The sequence below is a fragment of the Maylandia zebra genome, linkage group LG19, assembly GCF_041146795.1.
Source record: "Maylandia zebra isolate NMK-2024a linkage group LG19, Mzebra_GT3a, whole genome shotgun sequence".
In the NCBI taxonomy this organism is placed as follows: Eukaryota; Metazoa; Chordata; class Actinopteri; order Cichliformes; family Cichlidae; genus Maylandia; species Maylandia zebra.
The window spans coordinates 4223320-4239210 of record NC_135185.1 but is presented as its reverse complement, the minus strand read 5'-3'; positions in this window follow the sequence as shown (position 1 = coordinate 4239210).

The window sequence follows — 15891 nt, the reverse complement described above, 5'->3', positions numbered from 1 at the left end:
AATGAAAACATGTACATACAGAGATACAGTGCCCTCCTTAATGTTTGGGCCAAAGTCACATTTTTTGTAGTTTTGCCTCTGTACATAACCACAGTCGATTGTAAATCAAGCAATTAATATGTGATTGAAGTGCAGACTTTCAGCTTTAATTCAAGGGGTTTTACAAAGCTCTGGGTGTTTCCTCCTTTGGGTTGCTAGATTGCTAGTTGCTAGCTAGACTAGACCTTTACAGCAGACACTTTGAGTTGCTGCAGTCCCCTTGCAGGCCCCGAGCTGCTGGGGAAACAGGATGGCTGGGTGATGGACCAGCCAGTTCATGTGTCTAACTGATTTTCTCCACTTGACGACCAGTAATGTGATTACTTTTTTCAAGTAACGAGTAAAGTAAGGGATTACTATTGCAAAAACGGTAATTAGATTACCGTTACTTTCCCGTAGGAACGCTGCGTTACTGCGTTACTAAAACCGTGATTTTTTGCGAGAATGTCTCACGACAGTGACGTAAGCAAGTGCGCTGTTAGTGACAACAGCTGTGTGCAGATCAACAATGGATCACATATCGATTGTGGGAGAGAGTATGAGCATGCAGCGTTTAAAGCGTGGAAGTACTGACCTTACTTTGAGTTTCATTCCATAAAAAGTGACAAAAACATTAGCGTCCATCGTGCGTGGGAAGAAAACTTATTTTTAACAGTGAAAAAAACCTCTAAACTTCCAAGCAAGCACAGAGTGCGCTACGACGTAATGGGAAACTCACAGAGAAACTCGCGGATTCTTCAACTGACCGCGGCACACCTGCACCAGGGTAAACCTCCGCCTACCTCAGTCCTGCTTTACAGGTGAAAATAGAGCAACAGGACCGCTGAGTCTTTGACTTTATTTATTTTCTGCTGTGTTTTACTTGCATCTATTTGAAAGAGTGAGTGTAAACACAAAAAATATTTTTATTTTATGTGCTGGAATGTGTAGAAAATAGGTTTAAATGTTAAACAAATTTATTCAACTCAGAGAATGTTGCATATAATTAAATTTTTGCTTGATGCATAAAGTTAAAAGATTAAAACTGATAAAACAAGTTAAAAAAAGAGACTTTTCCATTTGATTACATTTTGTATGATGGATTATGTAGAAAAAGTAGAATTGGGCTGAAAGATCTATCGCTTTATCACCTCTTCAGGTTGTAAATCGTGTTTTTAAAAAGTAACTAAGTAACTAAGTAATTAATTACTTTTGAAAATAAGTAATCAGTAAAGTAACGGGATTACTTTTTTGGGGAAGTAATCAGTAATTAGTTACTGATTACTTTTTTCAAGTAACTTGACCAACACTGTTGACGACACACCCACTGAGGATCAAACTCTGGTAAGTGGCGATTTTGTTCTGAGACATGTGAAGCAAGAGACACCAGCAATCATAGTCAATTGTCTTCCAGGGGCCAGAGTAGGCGACATTGAGTGGCCTCCGACTGTTTCATCAGCAAAACGAAAAACCAGCAAAAAGCAACTTAATTATAAAAACAATCACAAAGAAAGAACAATACAGTACCCTCAACAGGACCAAAGAGTAAAACAGTGAAATGTGGATTATTAAACATGAGGTCTCTCCCTTCATACTATCAGAATTCTCAAAGTGCAACAATTTTCCACACCAGCCTATTAATCAACCAAAGACCAAGACAGACTTATAATTAATTTGAAAGACTGATGCTTGGCCTTGACCACCCTAGCTGCAAAACTCAAAAACCAGTCTTATTTGTTATCATCTACCATCCACCTGGGCCTTACATAGAGTTTCTGTCTGATTTCTCAGACTTTTTATCTGACTTAGTGCTCAGCTCAGATAAAATAATTATTGTGGGTGATTTTAACATTCATGATCCTAAAAATGACAGCATAAACATGGCATTTAATCTGTTATTAGACTCAATTGGCTTTTCTCAAAATGTAAAAGAACTCACCCACCACTTTAATCACACTCTACAGGGTGGGGCAAACTCCTCAAGATGGGTGGTGACCATGGTGGCCATTTAGAAGTTGGCCATCTTGGATACAACTCTATTTTTTTTAATAGGAAGAGGGCCATGTGACACATTGGTAATGTCACAAGAAACACAATGGTGTGCTTGGTTTCAATGTAACTTTATTCTTTCATGAGTTATTTACAAGTTTCTCTTTGTTCACAGCCATTGACATGTTGAAGAGGTTAACACGTGAGGAGCGGATCGAAATTGCGTTGATATCTGGTGAACGCAGTAACTGGGTCATTGCAGCAGATTTCAATGCAAGACACCCTACGAGACCACCCATCTCCCATGCTACAGTTAGCAAACTGCTTGCTAAGTTTCGTGAAACTGGTTCAGTGTTTGATTTGCCAAAATGTGGACTCAAGAAAACTGTCACTAATGAAGAAACATCAGTGGCTGTCCTAGCTTCATTCAGCAAGAGCCCACAGCGTAGCACTCGCCGCATGTCACTGGAGACTGACATTAATCAAACATCCCGTCGGCGGATATTAGCTACTCACAAATGGCACCCTTTAAAACTCCAGCTACTGCAGCATCTCAACGAGGATGACCCAGATCGGCGCACAGAATTGGCAGAATGGGCAAAACAAAAATTGGAACAGGACCCTCAGTTCACGCAGAAGATTCTGTTCAGTGATGAGGCAAACTTTTATGTGAATGGTGAAGTTAACAAACAAAACCACCGCTATTGGTCTGACACTAACCCACATTGGATGGAGCCCTCCAAGACTGTTGGAACAACAAAAATGATGGTTTGGTGTGGTATATGGGGTACAACGATAGTGGGTCCATTCTTCATCAATGGAAACCTCAAGGCCGCTGGATATGTGAAATTGCTACATGATGATGTGTTTCCCTCTTTATGCACTGAAGCTGGCACGTTCCCTGAGTTTTTCCAGCAAGATGGTGCACCACCACATTATGGGTGCCAGGTCCGAGCATTCCTAGATGAACAATTTCCTGGAAAGTGGATTGGTTGTCGTGGGCCAGTTGAATGGCCCCCAAGGTCTTCCGATCTGACCCCCTTAGACTTTTATCTTTGGGGTCATCTGAAGGCAATTGTCTATGGTGTGAAGATACGAGATGTGCAGCACCTAAAACTACGGATACTGGATGCCTGTGCTGGCATTTCTCCTGTGGCGTTGCTATCAGTGTGTGAAGAGTAGGAGAAGAGGGTTGCATTGACAATCCAACACAATGGGCAGCACATTGAACACATTTTACAAGTGGTCAGAAACTTGTAAATAACTCATGAAAGAATAAAGTTACGTTGAAACCAAGCACACCATTGTTTTTCTTGTGACATTACCAATAAGTTTGATGTGTCACATGGCCCTCTTCCTATTGAAAAAACAAAAGTTGTATCCAAGATGGCCAACTTCTAAATGGCCACCATGGTCACCACCCTTACAATTGATCTTCGTATGGCCTCTGACAGTGGACTCATCTCTGTGCTTGTCCTGCTAGACCTTAGTGCAGCGTTCAATACTGTTGACCATAATATTCTATTAGAGCGATTAGAACATGCTGTAGGTATTACAGGTACTGCGCTGCAGTGGTTTGTATCATATCTATCTAATAGACCCCAATTTGTTCATGTAAATGGACAGTCCTCCTCACTACGGTTAATTGTGGAGTTCCACAGGGTTCAGTGCTAGGACCAATTCAGTTTACATTATACATGCTTCTCTTAGGCAGTATCATCAGAAGACATAGTCTACATTTTCACTGCTATTCAGATGACACCCAGCTCTATTTATCCATGAATCCAGATAACACACACCAATTAGTTAAACTGCAGGAATGTCTTAAAGACATAAAGACCTGGATGGCCTCTAATTTTCTGCTTCTAAATTCAGATAAAACTGAGGTTATTGTAGTCGGACCTGAAAATCTTAGAAATATGCTATCTAACCAGATTCTTACTCTGGATTCTAGGCTGGACTACTTTAATTCATGACTATCAGAACATCCTGATCCTGAAAAACTCCCTGAAAAGTCTTCAGTTAATCCAAAATCCTAGAGGGACTAGAAAAAGAGAGCGTATTTCTCCTATATTAGCTTCTTCAATGATCCATGATGCATTGAGTATTTCTTCTTCAGTCACCTTTCTCACCTTTCTCAGTCACTGTTAATAGACCTATCTGCCCTGAATCTGCACTGTCATTAATCTCTGGCTCTCTTCCACAGCATGTCTTTTATACTGTTTTCCATCTGGTCGCGGCAGATGGCCCCGCCCCTCCCCAAGCCTGGTTCGGGGAGGGGCGGGGCGATTCAGAAGACCCTTATGAGGAAAACATCGAGGGAACAGTTTACCCTGCCTGGCCCTGGAGTTTTCTTCCTGTTAAAAAGGAGTTTTTCTTTCCCACTGTCGCCAAACTACTTGATTGTTGAGTATTTCTCTGTGTGCATTATTGTAGGGTCTACCTTACATTATAAAGAATTGAATTAAGATTAGGTGATTGATTTGGCCATCGAAAAAAAACTTCTTTACCTTGTTAAATTTTCTTTTCATGTATGCTCTGGGTCATTATCCAATTACACTTGATTAGTTTTGAACTTCCTGGTATTGAGTGTAATCAATGGTTGCACCTTGCTGTAAACTCTTGATTCTAGACTTTGACAATGATACAGCTGCCTCCTCAAGACTGTTCTTGATTTCAGTATGTTGTGAAGTTAGAAACAATTTTGCCTTCTGTGGTCTTTCATGCCTTTTGGTTTTGCAGAGCTGGCCGGTGCATTCATAATATTGATAAAAAAATCAAGACAAAGACAGAAAATGTATAGCAAAGAAAAACTAAATAATAACTAATAAAATATAAACCCAGGACATTTCATTCAGTTCATGATTGCATTGTGAAGAGAAAAAGGAGCAAAAAAATGTAGTTGGTGAATGACACTTTACATGCAGTCAAACCCAGCACTGTTAAATCGCACGTGAAATTGTCAATTATTCATCTGTTTGTACTCAGCTTATTATTCCTCAAGCCTTGGGGGTGTTGGTAGGCATATGTTTGTGTCAGGGTTCCTGGGTCGTTGACCAAGTGTTTTCGGTTTTGTCATGTTCAGTTTATTTCCCACTCATTCTCATTGCCTGTGTATTATGTTCCAGTTACCTCCATGTGTCTTTATTCAGATTAAGTTCAGCTGCTCACTCACCGGATTTTAATCACTCATCATCCAGCCTGTATTTAAACCCTCAGCTTCTCTCTTTTCAGCGTCTTGTCGTTGATGTTGTCACTGCCGTCATACCCGTGTGTGTTTTCAGTTCAGCCAGCCTTTCAGTCATCCAGCCAGTCAGCGTTCGTTCATGTTGTGTTCATCCACTCACTATAATAAACTTCCGTATCCTGCACCATGAGTCCTGCGTTTGGGTCATCTCTTCCTCGCATCCACACACGACCCCTGACAGTTTGCACTATGACTTACTGTTTCTCCCCCATCTTCGGGTAGTTTCTATATTAACTTAAGTGAAGTTAGCTACTAACTAAAACTCCTGTTTCAGAGGTATTAATTTATTCCTATAATGTAAATGAAATAATTACTGGTAGACTGCATTTTAAGGCATCCAACTTAAGCAACTGTGAAGGTCAGTGTTATGCAACTAGGGGCCCCCTTGCCAAATGTAGAGCACCATAATAAATTGTCAAATAGTGCTCTTTAATTAACTGTATAAACAATATTTTTTTTATACAGACAAAGAATTTATAAAAAGGTTTATAAATTCAAATAAATGTGGCCTTTTAACACCCGTGTTGTTCTTTTTTTTTTTTTTTACTGTAGCAAAAGCATTTATTTATCAATTTTCATCAGAATCAATGATTGACCTTTAAATTTGACCTAAAATGATTTCTTCTTCCATCTTTAGAAAATCTCCTCTGTCTGTCAAGTTTAGGACTCTATTAACATATTACTGGCTATCAAAATGCTAATAATGTGTGGGGTCTCTTCAGTGTAGTCATAATTCATTACATTTTCCATATCAGTTATAATAAATAAGAAAACAATGAAGAAAAAAATAAAATATATATTTTTATCTGCTTTGGTTTAGCCGATAATGAAGAAAGATGCAAGAATATATACTATACCTGAATTTATCATATTTTACTATTTGATATGGTGAAATTTCAATCATTAGGCTACCTCTGCAAAAGAGCTAAACCACAAGTGTTCTTTTTTGCATTTGTATGTTGTTGTGTTATTGTGTAGTGAGCCATGTGTGAGCAAGGGGTAAAAACTACAGAGAGAGAGTATTAATGGATTCTTGATTGGGCAAAAAACTCAACAGCAGCCCGGCTTATATTAATTTTGGAGGAGAAAGTGAGTGAGGGATAAGAGGAGGGATGAATAAGAGATGTGTGATGATTTTGCAAGTCAGCTGTAGCAAAACCACACACACACACACACACACACACACACGCACGCACGCACGCACGCACGCACGCACGCACGCACGCACACACACACACACACACACACACACACACAAAGGGTATAGGTGTTTGTGAGGGTGTGACAGTTTTGGTTGTCCTGCTGCGTATTGTTGCTCTTTTCTTCCAACAAATAAACATCATCAAGATCCTGAAGTCTACAGGATGTGGCTGTTCAGAGATTATGGTCCCCATGTGAAAATATACACATCCAGTAGAAGAATTATCAGATTTTGGAACAAAAATAAGAACATCAACAACAACAACAACAAAGAAGAGCATAAATGCATAAATGACAGACCCACAGCCAGGATTTTCTGCAAAATCATGAATCATTGCTTTTTTATGGTTCACAATTGTTAGACTTTGCCGCTTAGCTTTGGGTCAAATAATGTTAACCAGCTGGACACAAGCAATGATTATATATACACTCTATACTGAGTGTTATAGCTACTGGTTGAATCTTCAAAAAGAAAAAAAAAGAAAACAAAAACTTCATGAACAATACCAGGATGTGATTGGCTGGCAGGTTTATAATGGAGCGACAAACACCTGAGCTGTGCTTTTAGCACAAACAGGGCGGGGTCTCACCCAAACTCCCACGCTCATCCTTTATTGGTAAACAGCAGTGCTCTGTTCGCTCAATAGATTTTTTGAGTGGGAGTGATGCTGCATTTAAGAACACAGCAGCGGACTGACAAACAACAACAAGATGGGTTTAATGAAAGAGACATGAGGATGAGATGGGGGAGGGTATGGGGGTGTTTGAAGGGAGAGAGGGCTGTAATTGGTTGTTAAGATGTCAATCAGAGAAGAGACAGAGAGGCTGCAAAAGGAACGAAAAAGAGAATGAGTGGGGAGGGAAAAACAGAGGGGGGTCGTCATGGTAACTACGTAGTAATTGGTTGTTTGGATGTCAGTCAAAAAGAGTGTGATGAAAGCAGAAATAGAGAGATTTAGATGTACCTTTCATTATTTGTTCATCCATACATACATCTTTATGTTTGCATGTACAGAAGGTAAGCTATGTTCAGGGTATAAAACTGCTCTGAATAGCTTGTTTCCCCCTTTTTTTTAAATGAAGTTGCACCTTGCAGTTTGACTTTTATGCATAAGAGTAAGTGTGAGATAAATTTCAGAAGAAGGGAAAAGAATAAGTTTCTATTACAACTGCGTTTGACCTCTAACTGATCTTATACAAATACATGTTCAAGAAGCCTTGGTGTTACAGTGGACCGTCTTTAGCATGAGAAACATAATGCTAAAAGCTGTTATGGAACAAATGGGCTTAGATTTTTTTGCATGTCACAGTATTTAAATATTGGAAAATTTGACTTTAATTTAGTACAACAATACAGATACACCATTTAGGTTTTAATAATCATGTTGTTATGGTTAATATCTACACCCCTTATTATTTTCAAAAGGTTTTGTAAAAGTACCAGCGATACACAGAACACAGCTATTGTGGACATCATTTGTTTTACAACATTTTAAATTTCTATGCTATGAAGCAAACCTGCTTTGTTAGTACTGTTACTAATTATGGTCAAGGCAGTAAAGCAAATTTGAATTTTAGAAAAACGTGAGAGAGTGAGAGACGTAAACAAGGAGAAGAGAGAAGAGGATGAGTGAGCAGCAGTAATTGGTGTGAGGCTGTTTTGGAGGCAGATGAGGGTCGAGTTAACGAGCTGAGCCTCCAGCACCAATTAACCAACAACCTGCAAACATGAACAGAACAGAGCTGTTGCAATTAAACACGCACTCACAATTTAAGGTGAGGTGTGAGAAAGAAGAATCTGTTTTTCAGATGGTCAGATGGTTAGCATGTCACTAATATAACTAGAATAAAAATGAGAATTAAAAAAAAAAACACCTGCCGCAGGAGCAGGAAAAATGTGTTACCCTTATGATAACTTTGGCAGAAAACAGACAAGAATAACAATTGGTCTTAATTGATTCTGTCACAGACATTATACCTAGTTGGATATATGTTAGGTTTTATTATTATAATCACAGTTTTGCAAATCAAACATCCAAATCAGTTGCTTCATTCCATAATGGAAGGAAATAAATGACTTGCTGTGGTCACGTCCGAAGGGAGGTGGAAGAAAAAAGTTATCATATTTACAATTTAATCTTTTGTGGGAATGGCTCCACCCACTCATATCATGTTCATTTTACAGGAACACAAGCTAAAGCACAAACATTAAGAGGAACGCAAACAGTCGGTTTTTCCCGGCACAACAATAGATGTTGAACAGTGCAAGTCCTGCTTAGACGACTTGGCATCACCCGGCCCCACAGTTCCAAAATTTTCAGCTAATAAAATTCTAACCTGAAAAATATAGATAGATAGAACTTTATTAATCCCTCGGGTGGGTTCCTCTGGGAAATTCGATTTCCAAAAAAGCACAGCACCGACAGAAGTTACAGAGTTATACACACACACATATATATAAATACAGAGACAATATAAATAAAATATACGAAGGGGATAAATAGAATAAATAGGAATAAAAATAAAAATACAAGTGAATTGCACATTTCATATAACCTAATTAGGGATGCTACGAAAAAACATACAGTAACAGCGAGTACAGCCAAGTACCAGTTTTTTTTCTTTTGGCATGTGTTCTGTTTTTGTAATGTTTAACAAGGCAAATCACCTAAAACTCCTTATTTAATTAAATATAAACACGCAAAATATCAGATGTTGTTTTTTGTTTTCCACACAGTGCTTTCTGCAACCTCGAGATCGCCACCATTCAGTACTAGCTTCAGGCCTTTGGGCTTTTTTTTGTGTACAACTTTATTCTGAACCTTTTATTGCTGTTACTTTTGCTGATATAAGAGCATAATCTTACTTATGATAAAACCTAAATTAGCTCTACCCCTACATGAGGATATTTGCTTTATTTTTAAATATGTTTCACTTTTGTGTCTGCTTCAGCTTTAGGGTCACCATACCGTGACCAGGCTGATGGTCTCCTTCTTGGCTTTGGGAGACCACCAGCCTGGGTCAGAGCATGCATCAAGCGCATGAGCCAGACAAAAAGGAGCTACACACAATTGCATGCAATTTATTAAATCGTTCCCAAAACAATATCCCAATAAAAACTGTAGAAACTCTTATCTCAATAAAAATATTGCATTAAACACATTTATAACTTCAATTCATAATTATTGTAAAAACAGCAGAAAGCATCTCGCACTCAAAAAACAAAGCAGACCATTAAATTCTAAATCACTGATCCTGCTGATTCACCTCTTCATCAACTCGACCCACAACACTTAATAAAAAATGTTATTCTATCAATTAGCTTGAATACTTTTCCACTGTATTCTCTTTTATTTATTTTATCATGTGTTTTTATTTATCGTCCCGTCTTCTGTGAACACAGAGTACAGACTGATTATCTGTCTGTCTACATCAATGACAGTCCCTCTGACCTGAGGAGGGCTGAAAGCTCTAATTATTAGTGCAGCAGTGTGACTCTCGTAGGTCTGTGTGTGTGTGTATGAGTATGTGTGTGCGTGTCTATGTGTGTGAGAAACAATAAGGGCCTGTGGGAGAGATAACAGTTATTATAGCTCTCTGTGGACAACCCCCTCCACATACACACGGGTCAATTTACAGCTAGTAACTGTAGACTTACTTGTGTCCCAGTGGGCTCTATTACTGTGTGTGTTGAGCCATGGACTGATGGCCCACACACATATATGCACAAAAACAACATGGGCATTGTGGGTACAGAGGTGTGTAAACAGCATGCAAAAACATGCAAGCTGCCAAGCACAAAAACATGCAGACTCTCATACAAACATGCTGTAATTTGTGTACACACTATGACAAACAATTTGTGTGTGTGTGTGTGTGTGTGTGTGAAGGTGCAGAGGTGAGTAAACAATCATAAAACACTCACACACAAACGCACAAAATTAAATGCATGTAAACCAGTGCAATGAACACATACACACCGCTGTAAACTGTAAATGAGACTGGTCTTTATTCACACCGCCTTGCACATAACAAACATGTTTTCTTATCACGCCGCTCAGCATCATGGGATGCTGCTCAACCTCACCATTCACCTGCCTCCTCACTGATTTGTTCAATCACTCCATGTTGCTTTCAGGAAAAAGCAGTGTCGGGTGAAGGTTTATTTTCAAAACAACGTGACAAGTGTGGAAAACGTGAGCAGCATTTTCATCAAGGTTTTTGTGTGAAGATGGAAAATGAGAAAGGCTTTAGTAAACAAACAAATAATAGCAAGGTGAATGAGCTTTAAAACACTACACAGAAAGTATATGCTGTAAGGTTTGATTACTGGGGCAATAAAACATTCATTTGATTCAATAAAACCTCAAATCATTTGCCTCTAGCAATAAACTTTGGGTTTTAATGAATGCACACTGACACTGGATTATACAACAAGCTGTTTTATCAGCTTTCCCTGAAGGACAGTTTCTGGGTTACACTCCTGAAAATTATGCTGTTGTTGATGAGCTATTGTATGTTGTGACATTCGTATTCAGATCATATAAAAGCAGAGTCACAGTATAAGATCACAAAAATGTTCAAATACGTTGGATTACTGGTGAAGCTGTTATATTGTTGTTTTTTTTAGCCTTTCTATACCTCACATGAATAGTTTTTCTGGAAAATAATCAATACCTGAATCCAGAAGATCTTGCAACATTGGCCTTCAGCTGCCAGACAGAAAGATGAGCCATAAATCATCGGTTTGGCCAGAATTAAAACTGATTCAACTAGCAGTGTCCATCCATGGTTGACCCTGACAGAACAGTGGAGTGGCATAATGGTGCATCTTATAACCATGAGTGCTTGACCATGATTAGTCATTACTGTGCTGAATGATTTGGGTGTTTTAGGTGTCACTCTAAGAGACGTTACAGTAACTGGCACAAGAATTCTAAAATATGCAGTCATAATCAAAGATATTCATTGAGTTTGTTGTTGTCAATGACATAATCTAGAGTGGTAACAGCAATATGAATCTTGAATTAGACCATGACTGTATTTGTCAAGGAACAAATACATGACGGACAGAGCAAAATGGCTGAATCAAAACTGAGAAAAACATTTCATGGCATTAAAGGCTTGGTGAGTTGTGGAGTAATCTGCAGTATCTGTCAAGTAATCTTTAGAATACCTGAAAAACGAGGTTCTGGTGGTCCAAAAGAGTTTTGGAAAAGACAAGGATGTTGTCCATGTAGATGAAGATGTAGTGGTTGAAGAAATCCAAATGCGTGTGATTAACTAACACCTGGAAGTGGGAAATCACAACAGGAATCGCATCTTGTATTGTAAGGTAGAGAGCTTACAATAATAGAGAAAAAGGATCCAAAAATCAAAGGACCACCACTTGGCAACATAGGGAATGAACAACTCCCTTTTAACAAGAAGAAACCTCCAGCAGAACAAAGCTCAGGGAGTGGCTACCAGTTGGGGTGATGGGAGGAAGACAGGGCAAACTATTTAAAACTTGGATATAGATGGACAGATGAATGATCAGGCAAATGATCTGCAACTCCAATCAGCCAGTTATTAAAATACCACCAAAGATTGTGCTCCATTTCTGCCCTTGAAAGAAGTAGGTTTGTCCCAAAGCTGCTGAATTTGCTGCTACATCCTGATAAAAGGTGCTTCATTTAGCTGTGAGTGGCTACAACTATTTAATTTGAAAGTCTTGACATATTTGTTTGCAAGGTCACATGAAGAATCTTCTACAGTTAAATGCTGTTCCAAGCTAACTTACCTTAAGATGAAATGAGTCATAAAGGCCTATAAACTGAGCTTGCAAAGGTGCATGTCTAAGCACACAACATTAAGGAATTAGGATCCTTTTTACAATTATTATTACTGATATTATTATTGTTCTATATATTTGATGTTTTAAATGTTGATGACAAAGAACTAGAAAAAGTTCTCATTTAAACTAGAAAAAGTTCTCATTTATGCTACTGATAGTAGCATAAATGAGAGAAATTGATGAAAGGTTCCCCTGTGAGAAAGGTGAGGGCATCCCAAAACGTGCTGCTGTGTTTATACCTGAATCCTTAATTAAGACACCCTTCATCAGTCGCAAATGCAACTCCACAGAGGCATACTCATCATAGAGTAGGAGAGTGTATGGACTGGATAAGAACTGTACCTGATGAGAACGAATAAGGTGCAGGTGTGTTGGCTGTTGAATGTCTGGGGATGTGGAAAGGTGGGAAGACAGTAGGGACAACTGCTGGACAATGAAATGGCAAGTCTGAAAGGGAACCACAGGTTAGAACTGACAAGTGTGAATAACTGGAAGAAAAGTACAGAAATATATGGTGAAGGCATCGTGTTGCATGGTGGGTGAATTCATTCAATTAAGTTGATGGAAAGGCTTGTTTGAACAGCACCTCAGGTTTTCAGAGCTGCTGGGAGTACCATAAAAAACAGGTTACACTCTTACAACTATTACAGTTGGTTTCTTCATGCATAAACATTTTAGAGGTTAAATCAGCATCCTGCGTTATAATTAAAACAGGCCTCCAAAACCATCAGTTATTTACTTTCTACTTTTTCATAAACGTTATTATGTAATAAATGAAATTGTGTTTCCATTCAGCATCAGTATCACTGATATTAAACATGTTTGGCTTATACATTGTAGATAATGGACAGTCACCTTATTCACAGCTTCTAATTATCATTGTTGGATGCTCACACACACACACACACACACGCACACACACACACACACACACACACACACACACAGAGAGAGAGAGAGAGAGAGAGAGAGAGAGAGAGAGAGAGAGAGAGAGAGACAATTAAAGTTGTTTGTCAGAGTGGGAAAAAAATTTAATATTTCTTGTTGCTCCTGTTGATGTCGCTGTGTGTTTACAGAACTGTGGCAGTGTGTGAGTAATTCTACCTTCTCTTCATTCATTTTTAAGCTTGGGGGACACACCTGGTCTTTAAAAATCACACATCTGATCTGTTACATGAATAAAACAATAATCCAAATCAGTAAATTTGGTTTATGCTTCTTAGAAGTAAAGATGACAATGAGCTTTCTGCTTTATTTATATTTCTTGTCAAATGCCTTGTGTGCTAGGCACTTCCAAGGTGGCATTGTTCTGTGACTTTACCTAACAAATGTACCAATAAACAAAAACTATTCATAATGTTTTCATAGAAGTGAAGTGACAATGTTGCTTCAGGAAAAGACAACTGCTTCTCATGTGAGCATGTTACCAACAATTTCTTTGATTGATTTATTAAAGTGCTCTCTGAGAATTCTTTCTAGCGAGACACATTCAAATTTGGGACACATTAAGGCAATGCTATAAAACCTTTAGGAAGATTTAATTATTCACAAGTTAAGGTGGTAACCAAAAATACAACAATCCCTCTAAAATAACTTTGTGGATATTACAGAGCCTGCTGGAAGAACAGCTTTATGACTAAAAAGCACCTCTACCTGGAGCAGAACTCCAAGCGCTGTTTCTGCTAAATGTCCTCCCAACAGTGAAGCATGGTGGTAGTATACTAACAATATAATGAAACAATTATCTTAATGTATGAATGCTGTAAAAGCTATAAATAAAAAGCCTACAACAGACTGGTGACCCATCCCCAGCTGAGGTAGCTGTTGCTATCCTCATGGGGACATTTCATTGACATAATGCTTTCCCTAGCTGCTTACCCTAACCATCAAAAACGAATGCCGAACCCTTACTCTAAACCTAACCATAACCCAATTGTAACTCTGACACTAAAACCACATTTTGAGTGTGAAAAATGCATTCAACCCCATGGGGACCTGGATTTTGTTCCCCACTAGGGCTGTTGGTTCCAACCAATATAGTAAATTTCAGATTTAGTCCCCACCAAGATAGGAAGAACCGGAATACTGTTGTATAATATGGATGTAATAGTTCACATCTCACAAAAGAAAAAAAACGTAAAAACAATACTTAATAACTGTAGTTAAAAAACAGCATATGATGGGGACAAGTCTCTGAATGAGAAGTGCTTGAATGGTCTACTCCAGTGGTTCTCAAACTTTTCACAATGAGTACCACCTCATAAAATATTTGGCTCTTGAAGTACCACCCTTATGACGAACGGACATTTTACATGAGACAATTTTATTTCTTATATGAATGTTATTTATTTTAACTGTAATAAACAGGATGTGACAAGTGATAATAATAACAAATGTACTGCATTAAAACATTCACAACAGGTGGAATATCCAATCTTTAAGTGATGACCTGATGACACCTGCTTTTGGGTACAAAACAAAAATCGTCAGGCAAAAAGAGCCCCAGTCCAAAACATTTCAAAAACCCAGCTGCACTTCCAGCAGCGGGGCACACAATCCCAAAAAGAAAAAACCGACTCACCGCAAGTCCGACGGTGGTACAACAAAGTTCTGGCAGCCGGCCCGATAGATGGTGACAGCAGGAAAACAGCTGGGGCAGCCTGGCACGGGTCCGGCGGCAGCGGCATAGCAGCTCCGGCGGCCTGCCATGGGCCCAACGGCAGCATTGCAGTTCAGGTGGCCTGCCATGGGTCCGGCAGCAGCAGCAAAACAGTTCAGGCGGCCTTCCACGTGTGCGGCAGTGGCAGCGTTGTGGCTCCCGTGGCCTGCCAAGGGTCCAGTGGCAACGTCGTTGCAGGTCGGGTGGCCTGCCACGGGTACAGTGCCGGCAGCGTTGCGGCTCCTTAGTTGATGGCCAGTGTTTATGGGTCTTGGCTGATGGCTGGTGTTTGGTTGCTGGACATGAATGTGCAGGCCGTGCTGGATGTGATCGGTGTGCAGGCCGTGCTGGACGGGGTCGGCGTACAGGTCCCTCTGGCTCGCTAACCTCTTGCTCGGACAGCACGGGCCCCTCCAGCGTGCTGAGCTCCTCCGGCTCGCTGACTTCCTGCTCGGACAGCACGGGTAGCATGGGCCCCTCTGGCTCGCTGACCCCCGGCTTGGACAGCACGGGCTACAGCAGGGCGATATGACCAAAAATATTTATCACGATATACATTTGAAAATTTGGGATAACGATATAACTGACGATATAATTGACACTAGACAAAATATTTTACAACTCCACAACTTTATTAGTGCAAAAAAAACCCCATCAATGTATTTTCACTTAAACAAGCAGCTGTGTTTTATGTGCATTAAAGTTATATAAAAATGTAACAGTGCAAAAGCAAATTCCTTGCTGACAGTTTAACCAAAAGGCATTTCCAGTGGAAATTGGCCGACATATCCTCAGCATAACCATGTATAATATCAACAAAACTTAAGAGGTTATACACACACAATACGGTAATATTATGTTGAAGCACAGTACGTATCACTCCGCGAGGCTCCTGCCTACGATAGCCGTAATGCTCCGACAATCCATCAAGCGGTGCGGCTT